The sequence below is a fragment of the Leptopilina heterotoma genome, unplaced genomic scaffold (genome assembly GCF_015476425.1).
Source record: "Leptopilina heterotoma isolate Lh14 unplaced genomic scaffold, ASM1547642v1 Lhet_11, whole genome shotgun sequence".
NCBI classification, from domain to species: Eukaryota; Metazoa; Arthropoda; class Insecta; order Hymenoptera; family Figitidae; genus Leptopilina; species Leptopilina heterotoma.
This window is the reverse complement of record NW_025110829.1, coordinates 3,027,358-3,050,660: the sequence shown is the minus strand read 5'-3', so window position 1 is coordinate 3,050,660 and position 23,303 is coordinate 3,027,358. Positions and strand designations below refer to the sequence as shown.

General features: G+C 27.8%; 1 protein-coding gene across 4 annotated transcripts in view; it reads right to left on the bottom strand.

Annotated features, from left to right (window-relative positions):
- The window catches only part of LOC122504100, a 220,141-nt gene that overhangs the window by 192,138 nt on the left and 4,700 nt on the right, over positions 1-23,303 (bottom strand). The window lies entirely within an intron of this gene.

The window sequence follows — 23,303 nt, the reverse complement described above, 5'->3', positions numbered from 1 at the left end:
TTTTTGGCTTTGAAAATTGACAAATTTGAGTTTTTAACGTTCAGGACCAGTTTTTTTGAAAATTCTCAAAATTTTGACCTCGCCAAAGGTTCTCAAATTTTTTTTGTATTCTTTATAAATAAATAAACAAAGTTTTATAACAAAATTTTTAATTTGCAGCCGGTGTTCTTTGGCTTTTTTAATTTTGAAAATTGACAAAATTGAGTTTTTACCGTTCAGGACCAGTTTTTTGAAAATTCTCAAAATTTTGACCTCGCCGAAGGTTCTCAAATTTTTTTTGTTTTCTTTATAAATAAATAAACAAATTGTTTATGCAAAATTTTTAATTACCAGCCGGTGTTCTTTGACTTTTTTGGCTTTTAAGTTTTGATATGAAACGGTGAGAAAATAGCTTTTTCACCGTTCATTATAGGTTATGATCTTTTGCTAAGGTTCTAATAATTTTTTTTGTATTCTTTATAAATAAATAAACAAATTTTTATTACAAAATTTTTAATTTCCAGCCGGTGTTCTTTGGCTTTTTTAATTTTGAAAATTGACAAAATTGAGTTTTTACCGTTCAGGACCAATTTTTTGAAAATTCTCAAAATTTTGACCTCGCCGAAGGTTCTCAAATTTTTTTTGTATTCATTATAACAAAATAAACAAATTGTTTATACAAAATTTTTAATTTCCAGCCGGTGTTCTTTGGCTTTTTTAATTTTGAAAATTGACAAAATTGAGTTTTTACCGTTCAGGAGCAGTTTTTTTGAGAAATCTCAAAATTTTGACCTCGCCGAAGGTTCTCAAATTTTTTTTCTATTCTTTATAACAAAATAAACAAATTGTTTATACAAAATTTTTAATTTCCAGCCGGTGTTCATTGACTTTTTTAATTTTGAAAATTGACAAAATTGAGTTTTTACCGTTCAGGACCAATTTTTTGAAAATTCTCAAAATTTTGACCTCGCCGAAGGTTCTCAAATTTTTTTTGTATTTATTATAACAAAATAAACAAATTGTTTATACAAAATTTTTAATTTCCAGCCGGTGTTCTTTGGCTTTTTTAATTTTGAAAATTGACAAAATTGAGTTTTTACCGTTCAGGAGCAGTTTTTTTGAGAAATCTCAAAATTTTGACCTCGCCGAAGGTTCTCAAATTTTTTTTGTTTTCTTTATGAATAAATAAACAAATTGTTTATGCAAAATTTTTAATTACCAGCCGGTGTTCTTTGACTTTTTTGGCTTTGACATTTTGATATGAAACGGTGAGAAAATAACTTTTTCACCGTTCATTATAGGTTATGAACTTTTGCTAAGGTTCTTATAATTTTTTTCGTATTCTTTATAAATAAATAAACAAATTGTTTATACAAAATTTTCAATTTCCAGCCGGTCTTCTTTGACTTTTTTAATTTTGAAAATTGACAAAATTGAGTTTTTACCGTTCAGGACCAGTTTTTTTGAAAATTCTCAAAATTTTGACCTCGCCGAAGTTTGTCAAATTTTTTTTGTTTTCTTTATAAATAAATAAACAAATTGTTTATGCAAAATTTTTAATTACCAGCCGGTGTTCTTTGACTTTTTGTTTTGTTTTGATATGAAACTGTGAGAAAATAGCTTTTTCACCGTTCATTATAGGTTATGATCTTTTGCTAAGGTTCTAATAATTTTTTTTGTATTCTTTATAAATAAATAAACAAATTTTTATTACAAAATTTTTAATTTCCAGCCGGTGTTCTTTGGCTTTTTTAATTTTGAAAATTGACAAAATTGAGTTTTTACCGTTCAGGACCAGTTTTTTGAAAATTCTCAAAATTTTGACCTCGCCGAAGGTTCTCAAATTTTTTTTGTATTCATTATAACAAAATAAACAAATTGTTTATACAAAATTTTTAATTTCCAGCCGGTGTTCTTTGACTTTTTTAATTTTGAAAATTGACAAAATTGAGTTTTTACCGTTCAGGACCAGTTTTTTGAAAATTCTCAAAATTTTGACCTCGCCGAAGGTTCTCAAATTTTTTTTGTTTTCTTTATAAATAAATAAACAAATTGTGTTCTTTGACTTTTTTTAATTTTGAAAATTGACAAAATTGAGTTTTTACCGTTCAGGACCAGTTTTTTTGAAAATTCTCAAAATTTTGACCTCGCCGAAGGTTCTCAAATTTTTTTTGTATTCATTATAACAAAATAAACAAATTGTTTATACAAAATTTTTAATTTCCAGCCGGTGTTCTTTGACTTTTTAATTTTGAAAATTGACAAAATTGAAATTTTAATGTTCAGGACCAGTTTTTTTGAAAATTCTTAAAATTTTGACTTCGCCGAAGTTTCTAATAATTTTTTTTATTCTTTGTAGCAAAGTAAACAAATTGTTAATACAATATTTTTAATTCCCAGGCGGTCTTCTTTGATTTTTTTGGTTTCGAAGTTTTATATCTGAAGCCGTGAGAATATAGCGTTTTCACCTTTTCAGTATACTTACTGTAATTTTAGAATTTTTAAATTTCTAAAAAAAATTTGTTTTTGCAGTTATTATGTGTTGTGGACAGTGCTTCTTATAAAAAATATAATTATAATAATATAATTGTTTTAGTAGTAAATTTCAGGCCTGCACATGGGAGCAGTCAGCGAGTAAGGGGAAAGAGTGGGGACATCACCTTGCGGGCTGTCCTTCTTTCTCCCCGCTCCTCGGCCTGCTTCACAAGCCTATATGTTGGTATGGTGGGGCCTGTTACCTGTTTCCCCTTACTCACGGTCTTCTCCATGTTCCGGACTGTATTAGAGTGATCGCATGGCGCGGGTTTTTTCGTTCATTGAACGTTCGTATCTTCAAGTACATATATGTTGTAAATTCTATACGATGATACACGTTACGACAGAAATTCGTCCTAAATAAATACTGATGAGTGATGAGATGTCTGATTAGATCAACTTTCAAAGAGTGTAAAAACAGTTTTTTAAACCCAGAGAGAAGAAAAAGCATCTTGACGTTCTTCTCCATTTTTTTTAACGTGCGGCTTTAGTTAATGTAGATTAGGGTGGTCTCGAAAGCTTAACTTCTTTTGCAATCATCTTTACCGCTTCTTTGAGGTTACTCTTATTTTTCCTTTACTGGAATAAAATATGAGTGCGTCTTGCATTATGGATGAAAGTGTGCACCTCATTTTAGGGTGGAATATGAATTCCTCATCATCGTCTTTTGAATTTATTAATACGTTTTTCAAAGTCTAAAAACAGAGGTGAGGAGAAGACTGAAGAGATTGCCAGTCTGTGCTCCTTTCATTATTGTAATTATCGACAGTTTATACTAAACAGAATGACTTATCTATTTTTTGACGCCGGCGAAAATTTTATAATCTCTCTCTCTCACTCTCGGTCTTCAATTTTAATACGCTGTACTGGCCGTGCGACAACGCCTGCCATTCATTATACATTCTACGTTGGAAAACTACCCACGTGTGTTACCTGTGTGCGTGTCAAAGAGTTAAGCGACCCTACCCTCAGCGTATAAATTAGTTTCACTCAAGAGGAATATTTTCCTTTTTCAAAATATTAAAACAAGAAAAGTTAAATTTAATTAATAACCTTTCAGACATCGAACTAAATTTTACTAAACAGAAAAAAAGAACCCTTTTCAATATTATTTCTATTAAGATAATTAATTGCACTCGTCAAGTACTTTAAACCCGTGAATGCTTTCATCTTTTTTTTAATAACATAAAAAGAAATGAGGCTATTTGAAACTTCATATTTTCATCGTTATATAACATTAAAATCCTATTGAAAGAGTTCACTGTGATGAATGTACTTTAAGAGTTGTTGTGTGCGCCTGAAATGGTTCCCCATATCTCTCCCTCGTTAGTACTCGATATGAAACCGTCCAGTCATTTTCCTTCTAACCTCTAATTAAAATGTCATAAACGATGAGAATTACGATCGTGCACTGCGTGTCGGAAAAAGATGAGTGGCAATGTACGATACGGACCTTATTCATATTTTTAAAACTGACAGATCCCTACAAGTTTATTCGAAAAAGCTTTTTGTGACTCTTTCTCTCTCTTTCCCTCTCTTCTGGCAAACGATAAGAAAACCTAAAACAACTGCTACATTATTTCTTATTTCAAAAAGGAGGGAGGGTGGAAAAAAAACTTTCAACTACTCATAAAAGTTTCAAGTTTTACGATGAAGAAGAAAATACATGAAAAATATTTCAAACTATATATATATATATTGAATTATTCCGTAAAATGCTAAGTTACTTTTTTGTGGGAATAATTTTTAATTTGGAAATTTTGATCAAAGAAAAAGAAATGTACGCCTCAGACTGAATTTTAAAATAAAAAATAGTATCGAAAAATAAATAATTTCAAATTTGTATTTATTCAAACAACAAATTTATGTCCCTTATGTTTTCGACGTTCAAATAAACGGCATTATTTGTTTTCCTTCGAACTCAAATTTTATTGTAAAAATATTACATCACGTATTAATAAAATAAATTATATACATTCAAAATGTTAAATTTTGTTTTTTGCCTTTTACTGCTGCTGTCAATAATTTTTGAAAATATTTAATTTAACAAAACAAAATTCGTTCATTTCAACGTTCAGAACTCACAAATATTTAAATCGCGTATTATAAAAAATAAAAATCTAAAACTGAAACCCACATAATTTACGAAATTAAATTTTAATAACTTTATTTAATTTACGAATTTTTATTTCACTATTCAAATTTTTAATTAACATTTTTATTTGCAATTTCTACTAGCATAAATATAAAAATATAAGAATTAATAATTCGGTTAAGTTTCTGAATTATTAATCGAATTCAGAAAAAAATTCTTAAAAATAAAATAATAGATGTTGGATCTACTTTAATTTTATTTTAATATTGTTATTTAGCTTTAAATACGAAATTATGAGTCTGAAATCCGCATTATTTTTAAAAATGAAATGTGAACAAAGAATTATAGCTTATGTTTACATCCGATTTAAATATATTATTTTTAAATAAGAAGCTTTTTAAATAAGAATTTAAAACATTAAAGTCCCTAAATTTTTAAAAGCCCAAATTTGAAAAAATAGTTTTCGACGCTGAGCTAAAAAAAGTGTCGAAAAGTGTCGAGTCCGAAGCCTGAAAATGTAATTAATTCTTGAAGAATTCAACAAACAGGTTGTTTCCTAATACAGTAGTCAAATTGAAATATTTTACATAATTCTACTCTTTCCTCTTACAGACATATTTAATTTCTACTCATTGTTCTACTCTCTCTTTTTTAATAATCTTTGTCTTTACACAAGTATATAAAATTTCCTCCATCATGTGAATTTCTTTCTATCCAAATATAATCTCTCCACTGAAATATAAATCTCCTTTCTCGGCCACCTTCATTAAGCAACCGTTACATTAATTCTCGTTGAGTACAAAAGTGAACGATAAAAAGCCTGGATTAATTTCCCTTTTTCGTCGTGATTCCGACAGACCTGCATTCTCAGTATATGAATATAAGTTATAATAAAACCCCCCGGACCAAAAAAAGTGCTTCATGTGGGGTATTTATTATACACGAGGACTCAATTCACAAGTGATTTTGCCACCTTGTACAAATACGCCATTTAACAAAAAAGTCGATAGCAAAAAAAAAAAGAAAAAAAACGGACAAGAGTAGAGAAACTAACCCATTCAATAGTCACGGACACTGTTATTTAAGCTAGTCTATTAGCATCCTCGACACGTTTGTCGCAGGTGGATTATGTGTTCGAGTACAAGTGTATTTCAGTAGTGCTATTGCAATGTAAGGTGGCTATAGGAACAATTTCCACAATCTATTTACCGTCTGAAAGGGACTTAATCGGCCAGAGCGTTGCACTTGCGCGAGATTGATCGAGAAATCGTGAGAAAAAAGAACACCGGAATGGTGTAATGCCATCGTTTTAAGACTATAGTCTCGTGACTAATTGCGCAATTACAGCAAAAGAAAAAAAAGGAAACGAAATACCGCTCAGTTGTGAAAAAAAAACTTCGTGACCATTGTCATAATGCAATAGCATTGTGGTATAGAAAAAGGAGTATTTAAATAAAATTAGGTCTTTCCGAAATTTATAAATTACACGCTTCTTTGGAGACAATATAGCCGGGTGTGTGCACTATTTCCGAGACATATTACGAAAGAGGGTTGTGTACCCCAATAAAAGTAGTGGTCAAAAATTTTACACGCCAACACACTCTTGCTTGTTCACTTCACCTCTTTGAAAGTTGATAATTACCACACCGGCAAGGTATTTTTACCAAAGAAAGTAATTAAGGTCCCTCTGTTCTTTATCCACACTATAGAAAATTTTCGGAAAGTTTAAAAACTCTCTTTTTACTTTCCGGGCGTATTTTCTTTTGGACATTATTAAAGAGGCTAATTATAAATTAAATATAGAAGAAATCGCAGCATCTGTTTATATAAAGGAAAGGATGGAAAGTCGCGCGGTAAAGTTATTTAGCATTGCGTTGAGAGGCTGCAATATATAGGATTCAGGCTTTCACCTAATTGAACGCACGTCGAAGCAGATGCTCTTCCGCCACGATTTTACACTAATGGAACATCTGCTTACGGCTTTACGTCCAAAATTGCGCCTCGCATTACCTTCAACAACATGGAAAACTTTCCTCCACCTCCTTCTCCCCATCGCATCGCAAGTGCGCGAATCCTATAAAGCAATAACATTGAAATCAGGCGAATTACCGTTATATTCACGTATATTAAATATCAACGGGAATAACGTAACTCTCGCACACACAGTAGTAGGAATCGTAAAAAAAGTTACCTTTTCCTCGTGCTATTTCGTGCAACAGCAGCAGCAGCCCACCCAACGCCAAGCGCAGATGCATCCCTATTGCATTATTGAAAGCAGCCACTTTCGAACTCTCGTAAACTTTCTTTAAATCTTGACTGCTCGATCGATTCTTTGCACTTTTGCGGGGGTATAACATCGAAAAATTGTAAAATAAATCTACGTTTTCTTTTACAAAGTTTAAAGAGACGTCAACCTGTCGCTATATTGACGATAATATCGATGAAATGTGCATTTTCATGCTATGTTGTCCGTCTTAAAAACTTTACCCCCAAAGCCTCTCCCTCTCTTCTCGTCAAACTAGATATATTAAGCTGATGTCTCGCAAACTTTTTTAGGTAAAATAAACAGTTCAATTAAGGGAAAGAAAAATGAATTCTCAAACTTATATAACAACGAAAAGGAAACGAAAAAAAGTTAATATCTAAGATGCTTCGCTTAATATTAAGTATAACACTATGCGACTTGGAAAAACTTTACAGTAAGAGGAAAATTTCCAGAACAAAAAATCTTAATTCAAGTTGCAAATATTCACGGACAAAAAAGTATAAAGTAACTTTTACTATTTAAATCGCCCATGAGCATTTCAACTTTCTATAATAGCAAGTTTTACAATTTCCAAAGGAATTTCTTTTACTTCTTTTTACTTTTTTTTTTTACTTTTTTCAAAAAAGCAAATGTTGCAATTGGAAAAATATATAAATTTTAGAAATTAGTGTAAAAGTAGCTAAAGTTATCTTTTTCCAATAAAAATAGCCTTAATTTCAAGACTAATTCAACTTATTCTCAGATTTAAAGACTCAAGACTATCTTAACACTGAATTTCAACTACTTTGTAAAAGTTCAGTTTTAAATATTTAATCTTCTCATTTACAATTTTAACATTTTTTAATAAGAAGTTTAATGTATTTAAATTAGAAAAATTCAGACGTAGCTTAAAAGAAACGAAAAAAGTATAAATTAACTGCTACTACTTACAAAGTAAAATCTAAAATTTTTTAATTTCTTTCGCTTTTCTCCTTTCCTGTACCTTTTACAATTTCAAACGTAAATTTTGCTTAGTTTTACTAAAACTTGTCTCAGAAATAGTAAAACATGTCATTTGGAATGCGAAAAAATTTCAGACATCTTAGAATTTACTGTAAAAGTATTCGCTTTTTCCTTGGAAAAAAAATCTCAATTTCAATACTAATTCAACTTCAGACTTAAATTAAGACTCAAGACTATCTTAACATTGAATTTTAACTACTTTGTAAAATTCAGTTTTAAATATTTAATCTCCTCATTTGAAATTTAAAAATTTTTTAATAAGAAGCTAAATGCATTTAAATTAGAGAAATACAGACGTAGCTTAAAAGAAACGAAAAAAGTATAAATTAACTGCTACTACTTACAAAGTAAAATCTAAAATGTCTGGATTTTTTGGACATTTTTCCTTTTCAGCATCATTTACAATTTTAATAGTAAATTTCATTATAATTTTTACTAAAATTTATCTACAATTATTAATCATTTTTGTAATAAATTGAATAATTGTTACACCGAAAAAAATGCCTAGGACCCGTATACCAGGAATTGACTAGGTTTCCTAGTTACGAGAGAAACCAACTATAGAATCCTAGTCAAAGTAATAAAATTCAAGCATAGTTAAAGTGACCAGGAAAATTAGTAGATGCAATAAGGAAAAAATAGTCAAATTGACTAGGATAATAATATTAGATTTACACTGTGTATCATAATTATTTGAAATTCTTAATCAAATTCTTATTATCCAATAAAAGAGAAAAAGTAAATATAATTAAAAAAAATAATTAATTATTTTATTAAACATATTTTTATATTTGACTTTGTATTTATATACCTTAGAATTAATTTAAACTTATGAAATAAATATTTGACGCAGGGGGGACGCGAACACCTGAACCTAACGAATACGCACTTTGAAACCCGGAACGATAACCACTACACTAAACACGACTTGGTATTTTAATTTTTTAATAGACACTAGATTTTCGAGTCAAAATACAATACTTAATCAGATGATGTTTTATACATTTCGAGTACACAATTTTATACACTTGTCAAAAACTATTTATTTTTAATTATTTATGACATTCAAATGAAAATAAATTTAAATACACAAATTATTGCAAAGGTAAATTTTCAAACACACTGCGCGATTAAAATAGTAAAAATGTTGTCACCACGTGCGTAAAAATTTCGACGATTTATATTGAAACCTAACCAAAAAAGTCTGAAAGAATTGACTAATATAATTTATTAAATAGTTTACTTTATTCTAAAACATGGACTATCTATATTTCCAGAGGTTCCGAGAAACCAGCAATTTTGATGTATGTAAGAACTCCATTTTATGTACAAAAAATAGACGCGAGTAATGATAAAAAATCGTTTTACGAAATCACGATAAATGACGCGAAAGATATAGAGGTAAACACTGTCAGAACAGAAACAGATGCGTGCGCATTATGGAAATAGGCAAAATTACTAAAATCCTAGTCAATTTGACTAGGATTTGCAGGGTTGTTTTTGCCAGGCTTGAATTTGTTGAATCAACCTAGCGATCCTAACCATAATGATTAGGAATCCTTATTACTTTTACTAGATTAAGATTAACTATAGGGTCATAGTTAATAATACCATCGAGATTTTTTTCGGTGTAGCATTTACTAAATTTATTACCAAAAATGTAAAAATTACAATTGAAAATGTGCTAAAATTTCAGAAAGTTTAAAATTTTACTCTTTAGTAGAAGTTACTATATTTGCTTCTTAATTCTAAAAATTCAAACGTAGCTTTAAAATAAGATTTTCAATTTTCTCTTCATAAAAAATCGAACTGAGAAAAAAAAAGTTGAAATTGAAGATTCATTCTTTTTATTTTCTATTAAAAACAGTATTAATTTTTAGTGCAAGTGTGAACATTTTTATTTTCAACAAAATGAGTCATTAAATGAATCATTTACATTGAAATTACCATTTTTTCTTTTTTCTTTATTCAAAACAAATAAAGTCCGCACAGTTTCACTGAAAAGTGTTTCACAAAACCAATTGTTCTCTAAATTTAAAAAAGAAATATTATACATTCAGACTAGCTCTCTTTTTTCTCAACTGTAGGTTGCTGCGTAGGGTACGCCCTGTTTGATTTCACACAGCTAAATTTTAAGTTTGACTTTCATAATAACATTTATTCTTTGTCTATTTAATGTCTTAACAAAACAAATATTTTGCTTTTGGCTCTTTTAGAATCGTGCGAAAGCAAATATCTTCTGTTTTTTTTTGTCTTTAAAAAATGTTCAGAGATTGAAAATTTTCTTCAATGATTTTTAATGTTTATTTTTATTCTCTTGAAAGGTAATTTTTTTTCGTGAAAATTTTAACAGACAAAAAATTACAAACATTCTTTTTTTATCTCTTTCCTTTCTACGATTCACAATCTAAGACAATTCTATTCCGTTCAAACGCAAGATATGAAGAGGGTGTCTACTAATTTCCTTCGAGCAAATTCACCCGCTTATTTCGCGGTTCCTTCCCCCTTAATAAAATTACACTTTTATTCAATTGTTGTTTATAACCCAAAAATTAAAACGTTTCATTTCCAGACGGTTAAACGAATTAAAAATTAAAGGGGTAAAACTTTATTTTTAATCTTTACGGCAATAAATTACGTGCAATATAAAAATGTTATTTGTAATTGCAAACTTTTAACACAATTACAAAAGAATTGAGATCAATTTTTATAATACAGTCTTCTGTTCTAAAAAAAAACTAATAAATATTCATATAAAAGAAATTCAAAAGTTTAAATTAAAATTTGTAATGAAAAGGTTAATTAAACAATTAGACCGAATCTAAACGTTTGAAAAAGAAAATCCCCGATTCGACATTAAAATTCCCGTTAATTTCCGGTCAGTACCCCACAGATTCATGAAAAAAAGACGAAACTAAAAGTCATGCTTATAATTTAAACATGACTTTAAAATTTTCAAAAAAAAAATCTATATAGCCTTAAAGAAAATAAATCTCAAAATATCAAAACATTTCAGAATAACTCACAACATCTGCAAATTATAAAGACTTACAAAAAAAGCAAAAATTTGAATCACTATTTTTTAACTGTCATTGTGACTTTAAAAATTCAATTCACACATAGTTTGTAACGTTTATAATCAACGATTTAGAGCAAAGAATATTTTTCTACTAAAATTTTTATAAATTGAAGTTCATATTTTAGTTTTCGAATTAATAATTTAGTCATCAAAAATTTGTAAATAAAAAAAGTATTGCTCTCTAAATTTGAATTAGTGATATTTGTTGGTTTTTGTAAAAAAATTATTTATCAAAAATCAATCTTACTTAGAAATGTAATATAAGATCGTATAAGTTTTCTTTTTAAACTGTTTATATCATGAGGCGACAGGACGGCGGACGGCTATCAAATTTTGTAAACCGTTTTTGAACAAAGACTATATTGCATTAGTATTAGGCTTATGTGAGTCAGTTTTGTCTGGTCCTTTGATTTTCATATTATACTTATTAGTCTTAACCGATCAAGCGTAGAGTAAAGATTACATGCATCTTCCAAGTGCGAATTCAATAAAAGCAGAAATTAAGATATAATATTGTTTCTTATTTTATTTTATACCCATAATCCTAAAAATTTTAACTAATTTGAATTAGTGAGTGATTTAGTGCTTTTAAATTAGTGAATTTTACTAATAAATAGTAATTCCTACTAATTTATTAGTAAAATGTACAAATAATTTCTGTAAAGTTTTGAACGTTTAAATGAAAGTATATATTTTTTGTTTAAATTTTTTCAATAATTATAGGTTCTGAAATGGAAAATAAAGTAAATAAAAAATTTACTTAGTTAAGAATTAATTTCTCTAATATACAAGGTAATTTTTTTGAATGAAGTATAAATTAAAAAGGAGTAACAATTAAAGTAATAACTTTTTCTTTTTTTAGGGGACATTTGATAAATAATTTAGCAAGTAGGTAAGTAACTAAAATAACCAAAATTTGAAAAAAAATTAATATATATCGTTTTCGATTTCAAAAATGTTGCAAATATCAGACGAATTTTTTTTTCTTTCAATCCTTGTAAACTTACTGACGTCAAAAATCGAAAATTAATTTTCCCGCTACTTTGCAATTTCGAAAATTTGCATTTTAATTATAAAAATAATAGTGCAGTAATTTAAAAAAATATTACAAGCAGACAAGTGTGAAGAGAACAAAGATCATAATAAATTTTTAACAATAAGAATGTTAAGATGATGCTGTTCATATCTTTTTGAGAACACATACATCGTCTCCTCATTCATGAGGAATGTAACTCTCACACACACTGTCTGGGGAAATCTCGTTATTCCGTCGCTTTTTTCAGTTTGTAAAGGGGAAGAAAAAAATTGTGATATACATTTTCTCACAGAGAAAAATTTACATCTTTTCTTTTATAGTGAATAATTTTTAGCTTTGGCCAAAAAGAAAATGATTGCAACACCGCGTTTCATGTACAGTTCAATTTTCTGGAAGGGATATCATGAAATAAAAATAAATTCAAATTCACTGCGTGGGAAAAAGTAATCTATAAGGGAAACGGTGACTCTTTCAAAAATGTTGTGCGGAAATAATGACCCGGATCTATTCTCAAGACAGTAATATAGAAGCATTTTTTTCTCTAAAAAATTTCAATCCCTGTAATTCTCTCCACAGGAGATAAAATTGATGAAAAATCATAAACAAAAAAAAATGTGTTTTTTTATCATATAGACAAGTGAAAGAAAAATTCTTACGATGTCGTAAAAAAATGGTTCGATACATGTGGAAAATATATGGTGTGTGTTCTCGATAAAGATGAAAAAAGTTTTCAGACTATTAAAAATGAAATCGCGTGTTGAAATTCGAAAATTTTCTATACTTTTAGACGCAGTTTGTCCATTAAGAATAATTCCCATGGTATTTATTTGTATCACGCTTTTGAGATAGCTCTCGCATGTATATTTAAAAGCCAGTTAATGGCGATCCCTGAGAGACTAGCTTAAATGGCAAACAGGCAAACGACTGTATGCCATTGAAATATCCGTTTTCTTCTCCTCTTCGTTGGTCGTTGTATGTAAGGAGTAAGGTAAGGTACGTGGCCTAACCCCGCGAGAAGAGAAGAGAGCTGCTTCAGGATGAATAAGAAAATAAAAGGACCGTAGATGAGGTGCAAGGTGGTGTGTACAGTATAGGAAGAAGGCGCGCACTCTCTTCACTGCCGGTTTAAAGGTGGACGTAAGGAAAGATGCACCGACGGAATCGAACAAGGCGAGAGTAAGAAAGAGAGAGAGAGAGAGAGAGAGGCAGAGAAAGAGAGATCAACAGAAAATACCTTGTTAGACAAAGATCGAAAGAATATCCCTGTGCAAGTGAGAGGACTAAGAAAGAGGCAAGATCCAACGTTGCCACATGCTCTCACCAAATTTCCAAGCCAGTTGAAATAAAGGGCGCTTTGTCGACAATATAATGCACACACACTCTCCAAAAAAAAAGTTCCATCGTTTCCTAAAAACTTAAATACAGAGGACACGATAGGAAATGACCTGGGCCAAAAAAATAAAAACCCTCTCAAGATAATCATCAGTTTACTCAAGGACACAAATAGAAGAACCATTTTCTGCACGATTCGACTACAGGGATATATACCTAACTACCTCAAAACTCATAACTATCTTAATTCTCCCTTCCTCTATAATCCTAGAAACCCCCCCAATAAAAGGAACCCTAAACGTAACAACACAAAGGGCAAGGATAAGACAATATTACCTCGCAGATAATTCGATCCTAATCTAACTTTAATCTTCCAATCATCTCAGATATTAGTTCATAACACCTTAAAATTCCATTAAATTCAGCCATCAGAATAAAATTTATTTTGAATAACCGAATTTTTATTTTATCAATAAAATAATCAACTCAATATTTTGATATTTCTGAAATTCACTTTGTACATTTTTACCAGACGATGTTCCTAAAGTTCGTTTAAATGAATTATTTCTTCTTCAAATTTTATTACGATAATTTTGCATTCTGTATTAAAAGAATTAATAATAGTTTCTAAATGTTAAATTTAAAAGTCCCTGGAGTTAGCGACGATGCTCAAAAACAGTTATTTAGGGTGAGTGAATTTTGGTGAATTGAAAAACCACTTTTTTTTAATCTAAAACCTTTGATTCATTTTTTTCGATTTCGTGAAAAACAATTGTTTTCGATGCTCTGCGACGTCGCAAACTTTAGTATCCTAAATTTTTTATTTTTGTTTCAATTAATACTTTATGAAAATATTTTTAATGAAAAATATTTCCTTCATTTGAACGTTAAAAACTTGCAGATCATGTATAAATACACTCGCTTTAAAGAGGGCAAAATCAGCATTAATTTGAGACCACGGAGAATATTATTTTTCAGAGTTATGGCATTTTATAGAAGATGATGAGACTAAAGTCCGCAACGTTTTTAAAAACGAAAAATCAAAATGAATTTTTATTTCAAGTTAACAGCATTTGACTGTTATAGATCTTCAATGTTAATTTTTCGAACATTTTTTCTTTTAATATATTCACTGTAAAAAATAATTCTTGTTTTAAGCCTAATTTTTACTAAAATAACTTCACTGAGAAAACATTATACTTAATTCCAATAGAAAAATAATTTTAAGTGATTTTATTTAATTGAAATTAGTTTGTAAGCTTAATCCCAGTATATAGAAAATATCTACTGCTTTGATTCAAAAATACTATTTGTTTGAATAATTATGTTTAATTCAACCATATTTTCTGTTTCGATTTAAAGAAAAATTATATTTAAAAATTTTATGTTTGATTCAAACTTAAAAGTTGATTATAAATCATTTAAAATCAACCTTAACTTATGTTTGAATTAAATATATTATTTCTTTAAATGAACCAAAAAATATGTTTGAATTTAACTTAAATATATTTGACTGTTTAGCAAAGATATTTTATGTTTGATTTAAACAAAATATGTTTGAATCAAATAAATCGTTTTCTCAGTGTTAATTAGTCCAAATATTTACTAAATTTCCGATTTAGTTTATTAAAACTTTGGATCTCACTGCCCTTCCTCATTATAATATTTTTGAGTTGTTCACAAAAAATAGCTAAATTTATTGAATATTTTAAGAGAAAAATGGTCGAAAAATTAACATTAAATCTCGCATTAAATTTATAACAATGGCAAGCTGTTAATTATTAATCTCCAATTATAATTTTTCCAAATTTTTAAGAAATTAATTTACCTACAAATAATAAAAATTTGAACCCGAAGTAATAAAGTTCCTCTCTAAATATAGTGAAAATCTATTTAGAAGAAAATATAATTTTCTATTTCAAATTTTATAAATTTATATTTGAAAAATGTTTTAAATAGTTTCCTCTCTACATCTGAATTAGTTAAAATCGATCCACTAATTTACAATAGAAAGAATTTTGAATAATCTATTGTCATTTCTCTCACCAAAATTTTAGTAAAAAAATTGTAACTACTAAACAAAATAGGTGAGGTAGTAGTAGTTTAGTAAAATATTCTTAATAACAAATTATTAATTAGTGGCTCAATTTTCACAAATTCCATATATTAGGGGAGAGTCTCCAGTTGTGAGACGGGTTTTATTTTTGACCCGTAAATTGTAAACGGGTAAACGAAATTGTAAATAAAATACACCGTTCGAAAGGTAACAGAAATACGCAACTTTTATTAAAAGAAAGTATAGTGTTTCGATGAACTCAAAAAATTTTACGATACATTTTCCGAGCACATCGCTTTTTTCAAAAAAAAAAATGTCTCCAGTTGTGAGACACTCATTAAAAATTGCTAAAATTTAATAAGTTTGACATAAAACATTATGTTTAGTAGAAATAATTAAATATATTAATAATATATATTATTATATACTATATAATAATATTTATTCGCCAAAATATGACTATCAAATAAACACAATTTAATAGCTTCAACAAGAGCATTAAAATTGATTTCTTCTGAATCAATTGACTTTTTTCCACTTGACATGCCCAAAAATACTAGAAAAAAGAATCAAAACAACATTTAAATAGTATGCCTGCAAAGTCGTATTTTTTATGCTGCCCAGATGGGTATTGACACCGTCTCACAACTGGTGATATGCTATGTCTCACACCCAGAAATTGGCGCTATTTTGAAAAAGGAAAATTAAATTATTTTCAACCGTAGATTGGAACAATGCAATATTGCATCACAAAATATAAGGAAAACACTAAAAGAAAATGCATTACATTTACCTTTTCCAATTAATTAACTTGGAAAAAAAGTACTTTGCATTTAATGAAAAAACGCTTTTTAGTCGATTATCACACACAGTGTTGGTATTTAACAAAAACAGTTTATATATCCGCTTCGGCGTACACGAAAAAGTTGGCTCATATAAAAAGAAATGTTTTTATATAAACCAATCGGCTTTTTAATATTGCATGTTAAAAAAAATTGACTGTCTCACATCACAACTGGAGGTGTCTCACACCTAGAGACTCTCCCCTAACAATAATCCGATTGTCAAAATAACAATCTTTTTCTTTGTGTATTTTTCAATTAGTGAAATTCCATTAAAATTAGTAAAACTTCACTAACAATTGAGGAGCTGGATCGAAGAACCGGCTCTTCGCTCGGACCGCTAGCGCTAATATCAGTCGGGTGGCAGTGAGCGCCTCTGGGCCACTCACTCCTACCCGACTGGTATTAGCGCGTGCGGTCCGAGCGAAGAGCCGGTTCTTCGATCCAGCTCCTCAATTAGTAATAATTAACTAATCAAAAAGGGGAAAAGTCCATGAAAATTAATAATAATTAGTAAAATTTTACTATTTGTAAGTAGAATTCTACTATAATTTAGATTTACAGAGTTTGCTGACAAAAAATAATTTTTTCTTCCATTCATTGATCATAAATGTTGTAAACTTTAAAAACGTAAAAATATGTAAACAGAATAAGAAATTTCTATTTATTTGAACGTTCAATATTTAAGGGAAACCGACGCTCCATTTATGTGACAACATCAAGGATATAAATATTATTATTTATTATATATTTATTATCAAGTGAATTTTTCTTTGAATCAACAAAACCTACGTTTTATTGCACCAAATAAAAATAAAATGAAATAGATTAATTTATAACAGTTTTGATGAAATCAACAGTTATAAGTGAAATAAGCTTTTTCCCTGAATGATGAAAAAAGGGCAAACACTTTTTTTCTCGTAAAGTCTATATACAATAAGACGGAATAAACAACAAATTCTTTTCCAAACAATCTTTATCTCACGTAGGCTAAAAGAAACATTTTTCCATTTACGCCACTGTTATAAGAATATTTCCAAGACTTGTGGAAAAAAACTTGCCATCGTCGGTGTTTCTATGAAAGCCTTGGTGAGATAATGACACTTAACCTCATTTTCAACCCAAAAGTGCTTATATTTTGTTTCTGATTCTTATGTTATGATAAAAGAAGAATGCCCTCATCGGAATTTATTCGCTCCCATAGAAAACATTTAACTTTCAATTACAAAACGTGAATTAAAAAGGAACCACTTGATGAAAATAAATATTGATAAAATAAACTTAAAATCAAGAGAAGACACTTGAATAATATAATCTTCTTTTCATCTTTTCCTTCTATTCAATTCAAACACAGAGCACACACACACACACATTTTATTATAAATTAATTCAGCAAGAAACAAATGATCAAAGAGGCAAAGAAGCTTTTCCGTTTGTTATGGAAAAGAGGGGAAGGAAGTCTGCTTATATTCCAGCAAGACAGAGATCTGCACTCTTGCTTCCACGAATCCTGATATGCATTTTAATTTTAGATTTTCATCTTTATCATATATGAAAATTCTCGGCTTTAGTAGTCTTGTCAAAAATCTCATTTTCGTAATATTTGTGTGCAAGAAAAAAAAAGAGAAATAAATGTAATAAGAGTTAAGAGAGGTGGATAAGAAATAGTTATGCAATAAAAAAATGATTCGAAAATAGAACCATCTGTTCAAAAAAAGAAGGGTTGAGTGCACCATCCACTGACATTTTCATAGATTAAGGGCTTAATAAAATCCTAAAGCTTTTCCTCATCACTGAACACCCCTCTCTCTCTCTCTCTTTCAATGTTGGCAGCTAATCAACCGAATTTCACACTATCTGACTCCAAGTTAATGGATTATTTGATATTTTCTTTTAATGTCACTATATAACCCTATTTAAACATCATGTTTCTGTATCACAAAAAAAGGCTATTGCGGCTTTCTTTAAATTCCTTTGCACACAGTAAATCCTTTTTTTTCCTTTCAAAAAGTGATTTCCAACACTTTATTTTTAATTCATTTTATCTATTCCTTCGAATAATTTTTTTTCTCTATTTGATCTTCAAATTTTATTTCACGTTCAAATTTTACCTTTAAATTGAAAAATTTCAAGAACACACAAGAAAAACCGAGAGAAATAAAAAATAAATCTTTGTTGAAATTCTTTCAGTATATACTTCAAAGTTTTAAGATAGAAGCTATAAAAAAAAGAAATGATAAAACTCCATTTTTAGATATATTGAAAGTAATTTAACATACAAGGAGTCAATTTTTCTCCACAAAATCGTTTAGGAGCTATCGTTTAGTATTGGCATTTATCTTTCAAAACAATTTTAGAAAAATGTGAAGCTTTCCCTCGAAATTTATAGTATATTCTTTTTTTATATATTGACTCTTTTCTTTTTATTATCATTGCGCGTTATACATTAAAATTTTATTTGAATTCGATTGACATTAATTTGAAAAATTTATCACGTGCTGAAAAAATTGTAACAAAGTGAATTTTTTAACAAGAAAAAAATACGAAATAAAAAATACTATCACACTTATCTCAAATAAAACTTCAAACATTATTTACTATGAAAAGAATATTAAAAATTAATTAAAAAATTTCAAACAAACAAAAAATAGCGGTAGCTTTAGTTTTATTATTAGTGAATAAAAACTTTAATTAAAAGTACAAGAATTTTTCTTTATAAATAATAGAAAAAAAATGAAGGAATATATTAAAAAATTCTTTTCCATAATTTAGAGAAGAATCACCGACAAACAATCGGAACAAAAGTTAATCCACTTTCATATATATTTTCGTTTATATTTAAATACAAAGATTTGAATACAAAAGAAAATTACATTTTCAAAAGTGTTACACTAAAAGTGTGAACAATCAAATTTTCAACATTATTTTGAACAATCGGCAATTTAATTAAATTAAAATTTTAATTAAATGTAAATTATTTTGAATTTAAATCGAAAATACAATTTTTCCAACACTTGGAAATCAGATTTAGATAATCATCTTAAAAAGTGTAGATAAGAATCTCTAAAAATTTGACAACTATTCTTCAAAATGTCAGAAAATTTTCATATCTCTCAACTTTCAATATTAATGAATTTTTAATTATAAACTTCTAATTAAATTATTATATCTCCATTTTATTACAATATAATTATAATAATTGCAACTTTATTGAATTTTACATATTCTACATTTTCTGAAAGTTGAAATTAAACAAATAGAATTTTAATGTAAATATTTTCAAACCGCACTGACTGCAATAAATATTAAAAATTAATTAAATATAGATTGAAACTATAAATTATTACATTTTCTCATAAAACGAATAGGAATTACTTGTTTTAATACATGACAATATTATTATAATAAATAAAATTAGATTGTAGATAATAAAAAGTCCCAAAGATTTCTAATATTAATTATTTATTTTATGAATAAAATAATTATTTATACTTTTAAATATTAACATATTTTAATAAAAAGAACTTTATACTTTTATTGTTAAAATAATATTTAAATATTACAATGGAATAAAAACTTTTTAAACACAAAAATATTAATTCAGACATTTTAAATTATTTGTCCATTCTTCTTTTTATTGTATGAATCAATTTAATTCTCCGAATCAGTGTATGAAGAGAATTTCAAAAAATAAACACAATATGTAACTTTTAAGAAATGAGACCTTTTAAATTTGTTTTCATTCAAGCCATACACAGGAACAGACATGAAACAACCAGAATCATATATAGATTCACCAAAACTCGATCAATTTCAAAAGTTGCTGAGTTAGTCTATAACCAACTTTCGCGACTGATAATGGATATCCCGCGATTATCGGCATCCACGAGTTTGAAAACTCGTTCACGTGAAACCTATAGATATATATACACAAACATATCATCTCTAGTTTTCCCCGTTTGATGTGAAAATAATATCGAGAGATTTGATGTTAACCATCAAAAAAACCTTGATTAAAACTCCATTAAAATGGAATCAAAAAAATTACAAACAAAACAAATTTTGCATTTTCAAAAGCTTTTTACGCCTTTGGGGAAATATGATGATAAATGCAGATATTCAGGAGGGATAAAAAATTAAAATAATGAAAAGGGAAAAAATAAATTATTCAAACACTTTTATAATGAATAATTTTTAATTAATATTTTTCAAACAATATTTTTCAAATATTAATCTGCATATGTAGTGTATTTAAGTATTAAATTAATACACATTATAAGCGTATTATAATTAATAAATTATTTAGTGTTTGTTCTCTAGTTACAAACAATTACAATAATTTAATTAATCAGGGTTGCCACAAAAATTAAATTTTGTTTTCCCTGACTTTTCCCTGATTTCCAGAAAAAATTTTGTCTCTTTTTCCCTGGCTCTAAAGAATATTCTGATTCAAGTTTTCATAGATTTTAATTTGAAACATTTTCAGAATTCAATTATTTATAAAAATTCACGCTATAATGCATTTAATATTCAATTATTATCTAAAATTCATTTTTAAATAAATATTTATTAAAAATATTCTACGATAGTTCAATTATTCAAATACAAAAATAAATAATGTACTGAATAATTTAATGATTAAAGGGTATATCACCCGATTATATATTTAAATAAATAAATGATTCTTAAAATTTAATTAAAATTCTAAAAAAAGAATTTTACCAACAAATTTTTAAATAATAATTCAATTCTTTTGACGAATTTCAATAAAATTTTAAAGAACAATTACATTTTTCAAAGAATTTGATTAAAATTGTATAAAAAATAATTTACATTCTGCAATGAGTTTTAATTATTTATAAAAATAATAATTCAATTCCTACACGGAGAGAAGAATCTAGCTTTAATAGTATGACACTACCTGCGTGGACCCATGGTTTTTGGGTATGAATTCATGAGTCGACTGAATTCATGCGTTTGAAGCATGACTATAGTCATGCGAAATTAGTATAGGTAGTGTCATACTATTAAAGTTAGATTTTTCTCTCCGTGTAAAAAGAATTTTATTTATTATGAAAATAATTGAATCCCTGTAAAAAAATGTTACTATTTATTAAAATAATCGAATTATTACGAAGAAATTTATAAAAAATATGTAAATTAAATTTCTTGAAAATAATTGAATTTTAGAGAAACATTTTATTATTTATAAAGATAATTGAAATATTGACGAGGATTTAAAAAAAAAATTTTGAAAATAATTGAATTTTAGAGAAAAATTTTATTATTTATATATAAAGATAATTGAAATTTTGACGAGAATTTAAAAATATTTTGAATATAATTGAATTTATGCGAAGATTACTTTTAAAAATAATTGCATTTCTGCAATTATTTGTAACATCTACAAAATTCAATTTTTTTTGGTGTTTTTAAATAAAATTCTTTTATAAATCCACTATTTTTAATAATTAATTAAATATATATTAAAAAATTTAACTAATATCAGAAGAATTTGAATTATTAAAATTTTTAAAAACTCTAAATTCTTTAAAATAACTATTTAAATTTAATCAAAATTGAAATTTTATAAAATTTCAAATTAAAACCTTTTGCAGTTCTTTTATTTATGAAAATTGTAAACGCAACTTTTTTAAAATTCAATTAATTTTGAAATATTTAAGTAAAATTATTGGTTAAATAATTTATAAATAATAATTTTATGATAATTCTTGAAGAATTAAGTTATTTAAAAAGACATTAAAATTATTGTCAGAAATAGAAAAAATTGAAGATTTTGTATAAGAATTCATAGTAATTTCAGTTTATGAGGCAAACAAAAAAGACGAAAATTCAGAATATTCTTATGAATTATAAAAATTTAATTTTTTCCAGTACTTTTAATAAAAATTCCTGACTTTCCCCTGAATTCCCTGAACTGTGGCAAGCCCGCTAGTTACGAAAAATTAATTTTGAAATAACATTTTTTTATTTAAACATATTCAACAATGTGTAGTTTAATTTATTTGTTATTTAATTGTAGAAGAGAATAATTTTTTCTTTTCAGTAAATACAAGAATATTGAAATTTCTCAACAATTATTTCATCAAGAGAGTTAAATTTGGCCTAAAGAACCTTCAATCTTTCAACAGAGTATTTAAACATTTTTTTTCTGCCCCCGTTGTCTCATATATTACCAGAGAGTTTTAAAAAAAACGAGAGAGAAAAGAATATTCAGAAAACATCTGATATTGCGTATAAAACTTTCGATTTTCGGAAATCAACTGGCAATGAGAAATGTGTGTGAGATAAATCGATCGTCTTTCTATATAAAAAGGAGAAGAGAGGTAAAAAAAAGGAAGAAGTATCGACGTTAATTTTGGTTTACGCAATCAGCCATTTACGAATATCACGCGTCCTGATGGCGCTTTGCGTTGACTCCAATTATCGAAAGATCGCGCCGGTCAGTGTGATTACATTTCGGCCTGACTTTCGCTGTTAATTAAGTCTGATATATGAAGTCAGTGAGAAGAGCGCAAGGGAAAACGATCAGAGTCGCAAACTCTTGAGAGCAATCAATTTCACAGACTGTTAGGGCCGATTGCATCGCCTTTGCACTCAGAGAAATGTTGCGCGCCGCGGTTGTATTTCGAAAAGTCACTCTCTTAATTAATCGATTCATTTCATAATTTAAAGTGCGTCTGCTCACTCATTAATTAAGTTTTGCACTAATTTATTTGCGAAACCGCACATCTTTCTTCAATTGACAAAAACTACTAATTCTTATTGTCTACTTTTTTCTTACTTTCATTCACCCGCAGGTGCACACTCTTTCGCATGCTAATCGAGATCCTTTGTTAACACCAAATCTAATAATTCAATTTCTCCCGAGGTTTTAACTATTCAGAAAATTTCCCAAAAAGAAAAACTATTAACAATTATTAAACACTTACCCTTTTATGTACTTTATTTTTCATTCTAACTCTATTAATTTTTAACTAAATTTACTTTCAACAAAAACTTGGACGATTAGAAACTTCAACACCAAAAAAGAAGCAAAGTTTGTTTCAAATTATTCTTT